The 8073-nt window shown below is 34.6% G+C and overlaps 1 long non-coding RNA gene across 10 annotated transcripts in view; it reads left to right on the top strand.

Annotated features, from left to right (window-relative positions):
• LOC107604937 overlaps nt 4798-8073 on the top strand; it is a 6415-nt gene continuing 3139 nt past the window's right edge. For 3 of the 10 annotated variants that reach the window (XR_002349211.1, XR_002349210.1, XR_001612431.2), the window contains exons 1-4: nt 4799-5355; nt 5745-5801; nt 5964-6121; nt 6270-7391. This is a non-coding gene — a long non-coding RNA (uncharacterized LOC107604937). Of the gene's footprint in view, nt 5356-5744; nt 5802-5963; nt 6122-6269; nt 7392-8073 lie in introns of all 10 variants that reach the window. The other 7 variants (XR_002349212.1, XR_002349209.1, XR_002349208.1 and 4 more) reach the window with 7 other exon arrangements.

Raw genomic sequence — 8073 nt, 5'->3', positions numbered from 1 at the left:
CAAAACGCTGGATGACGCGAACGCCTGGATGACGCGATCGCGTGACATGCGCGATCTGCAGAATCTGCAGAATTCGCTGGGGGCGAATTTGGGCCCTGTTTTGACCCATTTCTTGGCCTAGGAAAGCAGATTAGAGCCAGGGAACATGCAGAGACAGGAGACAACATTCATTCCGCCTAATTGTAGTTTTTAGATCTGATTTTACTCCTCCTCTAGGTTTTCTTTCTACACATTCATAGTTCTTAGGATTTTAATTTTATTGCTTTTTGGATTGGGATATTGAGAAGAGTTATTACCTCCGTCAGAACTTCATTATTCTAGTTTGTGTCCTTACTTGTCTCTTACTCTTCCATGTCTTCAATTTATTCAGAATTACTATTGGATTATTTTTAGAATTTATTAATACAAGAACTACTTTTATTTTTAATTGATCTTTTTAATTATTATTTATCATGTCTTTCTTTATTTCCCTTTCTTATGTTGTGAAGTTTACATTCATAATGAGCGAGTAGTTCCATAACTTGATTGGGAGTTGATTGAAAGGAGGACTCTGAGTTGGAATGCTCAAGAGAAAAATTGTAATTGGGTTTATTGTTGGATTGCCCTCTAGTCACTGACACTAATCCTTTCCAAAGGGGGAGGATTGGAACTTGTGAATAGAAATAGCTTTCCAACTTGCTTGACTTTCCTCTACCTATTAAGGGATAACTAAGCAGAACAACCTTCAATTATCAATTAATCTTGAGAGTATTCCAACAAGAATAGGGCTTCCAACTAATCTACTCCCAGTCAAGGTTTTTATTTAAGATTACATAAATTCTCTAATTTAATTTTCTGTTTATCAACTCAAAACATTTTAGAAAACATCTGATTAATAAAATAGCACACCTTTCTGCAACTCGTTAGGAGACGACCTGGGATTCATACTCCCAGTATTTTAATTTTAATTTTGTGACAACCCTTCTAAATTGATAAGTGGATTTTTGGTTGGTTAAGAACTGTACTTGCATCGTATCTCTTATATCAATCTCTTAACTCGCCAATTTCCGCCACGTCAGTGATGCTAAGAGGCAACTATACCAGTTGGGGAGGCATGATCTGAGGCCGGTTGCTAGGGGATGACTGGAGTTCATTCAGCGCTCCATCATCCCTACGAGTAATCGATCTGAGGTTACCATTGACCGAGCAGTGATGATTCACTGCATTATGCTTGGTAATAGGGTAGAGGTGCATCGCGTGATCCCTCAAGAGTTATACAACTTTGACGCGAAGGCATCCACTTCTGCCAAACTTGCCTTTCCCCACATCATCTTCCGCCTATGTGATGCCCCTCGAGTGCGCATTGATGGCGACACCCCCATTGACATCGAGAGGCTGATCACTAGGAGGGGTATAGAGTACACTAAGGAGTATACGTGAGCACCGCCTCAGGAGCCAGTTCAGCCTCCTCAGTAGGAGCAGCTTGAGGTACCTCAAGGTCATTATTTCCCTCCTCAGGATTATTAGAATCACCTGAGATCATCCATTGGGCATCTAGCATCATCTATTAATTAGCTAAGGGTAGACCATGAGAGCCACTCTGCCTTTCTTCAGCAGATGGTGGAGGAGCAGCAGAGCCACCGGTGAGAGATAGAGGAACTGAGGCGTGATTTTGGAGCTTGGAGAGGATTCTCGGGAGAGAGCAGCCACCATGACTGAGGTGGTTGAGTTTCTTATCTGTTAGTTCTCCTATTTTCTATTTTTCAGTTATTATATCTTATTTTCTATTTTCTGTTTAAATCCTTTGTATGAGTAATAGTATTTCTAGTTTTTGTAGCTTAGTTAACTACTTTAGTATTTTATGCTTATTTCACAAAGTTATCTCATGTATTGCTCAAAGAGCTTGAAAAAGAAAAAGAAAAAGAAAAGTGATGTAATTGCATGAGAACTTGAGATTTATATATTTTGAATTGTCCTATTTACTTTGATGTGGTGGTATTATCTGTGGCTCTGAATGTATGCAAAGAATAGTGCATAATTAATCTTGAAGTTGAGAATGCTGATTCTTGAGGTATAGAAATTTACACAAGTATTATGGATTCTCTAAATTAAATGAGAAATTAGTCCTTGAAGAAAAATAAACAGCAAAAAGAAAAAGAAACTAAAGAGTAAGGTCCAAGGCTCTGAACATCAATGGCTAGGAAGATTAAATGTGATTAAAAGCTCAAAGAGTTTTTTTCTTAGCCATATGCTTGTGGTATGAATGTGTTAAGGAATTCTTGAGACAAAACACTAAGAATCGAGACCAAGTACAAATAAAGAGTATGCCAAAGGCTCTGAGCACCACTGACTGGGAAATATAAAAAGAAAAATCAGAACTCAAAGAGTTCCTAGTTAAGTGCTTGTGGTATTTTTGTGTCAAGCAAAACTTGAGACAAAATATTTAGAAGTCACGGTTAGGCTCAAGGTGCAAAGTACCAAAGAAAAGATAAGAAAAAGATGTGTTCAAGGACTAATCAAAGGTTAAAAAGGAAGAGAGTTCATAATATTATCCGAGTTCTAGTTCTGAAGGACATTGCCATTTTCTGAGCTTCAAAGGATAGTGAGATGCCGAAACTATTTAGGATCACAGTGTCATCAACCCCATTCAGTGAATGGATAGGAGCTTAACTGAAGACCCAATTCTTGGGCAAGTTCACTTCTCAGTTCTATATTGTTTTAATTGCTTGAGGACAAGCAACAATTCAAATTTGGTGTTGTGATGCGTGAGCATTTTTTCTTTTTTTTTATTATTTTAGATATAAATTTATTTAGTTTTATTGGAATTTTAGTGTTTGAAACCTATTTGGATGCTACTTTGAATCGTTCTATTATTTTGATTATTTCAGGTGAAGTTTGGATCAGTTTGATAGAGCCTGTGCAGAAGAAAAGAGAATAATTTTAATTCTGTTGAGCTGGCGCTAAACGCCGCATCTGGCGTTTAGCGCCCAAACACTTTGGATTGCGTGCAGCCATTCTGTCAAGCCGCCGCTAAACGCGGACCTGGGCGTTTAGCGCCAGGTGCCTAATAACATGTGCGAGCTCTCTGCCTCGAAGGGCTCTAAACACCGAGCCTGGCGTTTAGCGCCAGGAAGACAGCAAGGTTTGGAAGCTTTTTGCCACCTGGGGTGCTAAACGCCAACAGTAACACAGATCCAAGTTTAATCAAAGGAGTTTCTTCAGTAGATTTGGCTTTTAATTAACTGTATTTTATTTTATTTTGATTATTTTTATTTACAAACACAATTTTTTGGATTTTAGTAGTTATTATTTTATTTTATTTTCAAATCAAATTAGGTTAGATATAAAAGGGATAAGATCTAACCCTTCGGTCTCTCTCTTCTTCTACCTCATTCTAGTTGTCACACACTTTTGAACCTTAGTTTTTCTCTGAGTAATGAGCAACTAAATCTCCTTGGTTAAGATTAGGAACTCTGTTTATTTACATGGATTAATACTATTACTATTCTACTTTTATTAATGTATTGATTTGAATTCAAGGAATTGCTTTCGTTCTTCATCTTAGGGATTAGGGTATATTGGAAGATAACCCTTGTTCTACTTAAGTTCTTATTAAATCTTAGAAAAGTAATTTACGTGGACAAAATCTTGAAAGTAATTCCTCCTAAATCACTAATTGCTTGGATTTAATGGGGTGACATATAATCCTCTTATATTTGGGTAATTAGGGTTTTTGTGGTTAATAAACTAGAATTGAACCTAACCCTTTAATTTATATTAAGTGACCAAGAAATTTGCGGTTGATTAGGTTAGAGGAGACTAGCTCACTAAGGAATTAGGGTTTCAATTACAGTTTGCCATGAATTAAATATTGTATGATTAAAGTAGTTGGTAAGAAATATAAATCCGGAAAAATAAACATCTCTGAAACCTTAACTGTTTTTCTCACGTGCTTTTCACCCAATTTCACTGTTTGTCTTCTAAATTTTTGAGTTATTGTTTAATGTTCTTGAACCCAAAAACTTCATTTTCTGTTTGTTTGACTAAACAAATCATTCAACCATTGTTTGTGGTTTTGAAATCTGCATTAGGTACCTATTTTATTTATTTAACCTAAGTAATTAGAATCAATTATACAAAGTATATAATGATCCTAGGTATACCAAAGAAACCAATGTTGATCTTCTAACTTTATCAACTCACTATACCTATTCCATTAACTAAGTTACTAAAGACTAAACATCTAAACTTATTATTCACTGACAATAAAAAAAGTTAAACTACTAACCTTAAAGTCTAAAGCTCCAGCTACGTGCCAAATAGCATTCAGTCTGTTGATGTCTCCTTCGCGAACATATTGTTGGGGGAGCCATTTTTTCTAAAGGAACTTGAATTCACGCGTCTAGAAGGTCATAAAAGTGAAAAAAATGGTTGTAATGCACGTAATTCTCGGATGCTGTGACTTATATACACATACGAGCTTATCTCGGATGCTAAGCTCCCATCCACGACAATTGCTCTTATCTCGGGTGCTGAGACCCCTTTCACAAAATGCTCCTATCTCAGATGTTCAGTATCCGATATCAACGCTTTTACATATCTTGAGTGCACCCATGATGTGACTCAGCGTCACCCTATCACAACATAGAATCATAACATTTGAGATATGACCATTCTTGAGTTATCCCTCACCATCCGAGATGTATCTAAAAATGTATTTTCGTAATTACCTCACCGTTTATTTATTTTTGTAATTACTATATTTATTTAATCTTCTTTATATATAAAAGGAGAACAGTAGATGATTCTTTACTGGACAAGTGTCTAATCTGTTTGAATGATACATAACTCACTAAAGATTAAGAGTATCAAAGCAAATATATATCTAGAATGACAAAATTTGGATATTTAGCGGCAACTTTTTTCATAAATTACTGCATTTCAAAATTCAAAAATTCAGATCTCTCTCCATCGTTCTCTTTGTCTGCCGGTACGAAAGCTCAGCACCGTCACCAGAATAAACGCAAAAACTTTGATCGCAATGCAAACAGAGGAACCGCCGTTAGAGACTTTTCATCTGTTTCCGAAAACCGAGGCTCGATCACTTCGCAGTTACTTAGCAAAGATGGTTGTCATGGCTTATGGCCGTCACCGGGGAAGCAATCAGCGATTGGGCTCATCACCGTCGAGCAGCAGAGATGAAGAATAACAATCCAGAAGTGATGATGGTTGTTGATGCAGCCGCGAGGAGAAAGAACAGCGGCAGCGGCGAGTGGTGTTCCTCCCAACAGTGAAGAAGGAGTAGCTAGAAGCAAGTTGATGACACGGTGAAGAGAACGAGAGCTCTGAGATCCTACCATCGACGGTGTTGCGGAGGTAATTTTTTTTGAAGTAGAAATTTATTTTATATTTTCTTAACCCGATGTGATTCACCCTTATTCACAGATCTGGCTTTTACTATCATTAGCTTTGTATAGTGTCTTTTAATTTTTTTTAATTGATGCGCTCTTTCTAATGATAGAAGCTAAGGAGGGCTAATAAGGAAAATTGGAATCGAGCAGAGTAGATGTAAATGCTGAATGGTTTTAATTTGCTTTGGTTTGGTGACTCAATGTTGTTGCATCTAGATTTGGATACCATGAATTAGACTTTGTAGTACTCTTTTATTTATCTGACAGAATGAATTCATGGAGGGTTTTGTTTTCTTCTACTAAATGGAACTGAAATTTTGAGTAATTAATCATTAAATTCTGCTGCATGTGCAGCTTGCAACTGAACACTGTGCCAATCCGAAGACATGCTTCTTTCATGTTCTCTTCAAGGTTTGGTTTATCTGATTATGATCTCTTTTCATATCCTCCTATGAGGCAATGAGCCATATTTATTTCCTAAATTCTTCAATAGTATATTTTGTTAAAAAATATTTCGACAGCCATGTTTGTATTTTTTAAGATACCTAAACAGGGTACTTATTGTTGTTATAGATTTTCAACAGGTGTGCATAAAAGGGTTTCATTTAAATGAATAGTGGCCAAACTATTGGAATGCTTCTGAAATTTGTGAACCATATCAGTGCATACAGTAACGATTTGTACATTGTCTCATATAAAATGAGTGTGCGTGTAATCCTCTTCTTCTTAAGGTAAGTCATTCTAATTTAAGTGGACTTTGAAGGGGTTCCTTTGTTGGATGGCAAACATTAATATTTAACTAAGTTTATATGTATTGTAATATTGTCTAACTAATTTTGTTCTTCTTTCTCTGGCCATTGTGGATGCATTCTTCAATAGATGTTTCATAAATTGATGCTGATGGCAAACAGGCAAAGTAAGTAAACATTATTATTAAGTTTATTGGAACCTGTATATATTATGTAGTTCTTATTTTTTTTTAAAATTTAGATGGTTAGTGATTTTATTAATTCACACCTTATCATATGAGAACAGCAAATCTGTAGAAGCTTAGCATGGTGAGTTATCAAATCTTATGCCTTATTGGCTTATTCTTGGTTATTTTGGATGGTATATGGGCACATCTATAGAAGTGTAAACTGTAAAAGAAACTATAGAACACATATTGCAAACATTAGGAACAATATTTTAAATGATTTATTGTGAATCAAATTGATCTCTTATCTTAAAGCATGCTATTGGTAAACTTTTGATATTGAAAAAGGTACTTTCTTCAATTCAAGAATTAAGTCACATGTGCAGTTGTTCCACATTAAATATTGATTTTTGCTTTGAGATATAGCATTTGGTTAGTCTTAGAAGTTTTTTGCTTTTAATCACTTTTGATGTCACCATAAAAAAACTTCCTAACTTAACAATTTGCTACTTCTCTTGGGGATGTTATAAGAATGAGAAACGTGTAACTTTGGATGATATATGGGCAGAACAGCTATAGAGAAGAAAATTTTATTTCCTTTCAATAAATTTACAAAGTTGAATCTTTGGATGATGTAGCTTCTGAATATATTACAAGCTAATTATAACTATCAGCAATGAATGGTTGGGCATACCATAGACTTTTTCTTCATTTCTTAATGGAGATTTGTAATGCAGATTTCTAAAATGGTGTAATTCTCTTGGAGAATTCCCATACTTTGATTCTTGATCAGGTTAAAAGAAATCATGCTTTCATGTTCAGCTCTGTAAAGAAGGTAATGAATACTGCAATGCATCAAAATGGAAAATGGACATCAGCTCCAAGAGTTCTCAAAGGTAAATTTGACTGTCTTTTATTTGGTAAGCCTTTTAAGTGCTAATTTTTCCTTTTGTTTTCTTACTTGCATGATTCATTCTATTGTCTTATATATAAATTTATTTGGTTTGATGTTTGGCAAAAAAGTCAAGGTTCAGGGGTTTATCATGCTCTACACAACTCTTACCTACTATATTAAATGTTAAGATGTAAGGACAAAACTTATGTGAATTTACATTAGTGTTTGATCTTATAATTTTTATTTATATTTTTTTTATTTATCAAACTCATAGTAGAACAAATCCATAATGAACCTTTTATTTTTTATTTTATTTTGCCCTTGCACGATAAGCACTTAATCATTTCCACCTTCTTGAATCTTGATTTTCTTTCAATTCTCAAATTAGAAAAATATCTTATTTATATGTTGTTTTCATTATAAATTATGATACCTATTGAATTTATTTAGTTCATAAACAAATAAGGTGTAAGTAAAATTTTACTTAGAGATAATAATTTAAATCGTTTAATTAACATGGAAATGATGAGTACTACTACTGGATCAATGATTATGTTTTTAATATAAGTAAAAGTAAGATTTATCTTGATTTGACCATCCAATCAGATGGAGAAATAGAAGCAAGCATAATAAATATTTCAAATAAAAATGTATCACTACAACTCAAGGATAAATTTTACCACACATATATAAGACCAACAATGGTGTATAGCTAATATCTAGCATTGTTTTTTCCACTAATTAAGGAAACTCACGATTATCTGTGCGGCAACTTCATGTGAGGTTGTACAAAGTTTAGTTTAACCTGTTTCGTGTGAGGATAAGTGTATGCTTATTGTTGATTTAGGTCGAGATTTTGACTCAAAGGTTCA

This window comes from Arachis ipaensis, chromosome B06 (assembly GCF_000816755.2).
Source record: "Arachis ipaensis cultivar K30076 chromosome B06, Araip1.1, whole genome shotgun sequence".
Taxonomy (NCBI): domain Eukaryota; kingdom Viridiplantae; phylum Streptophyta; class Magnoliopsida; order Fabales; family Fabaceae; genus Arachis; species Arachis ipaensis.
This window is presented reverse-complemented; position numbering and strand designations above follow the sequence as displayed.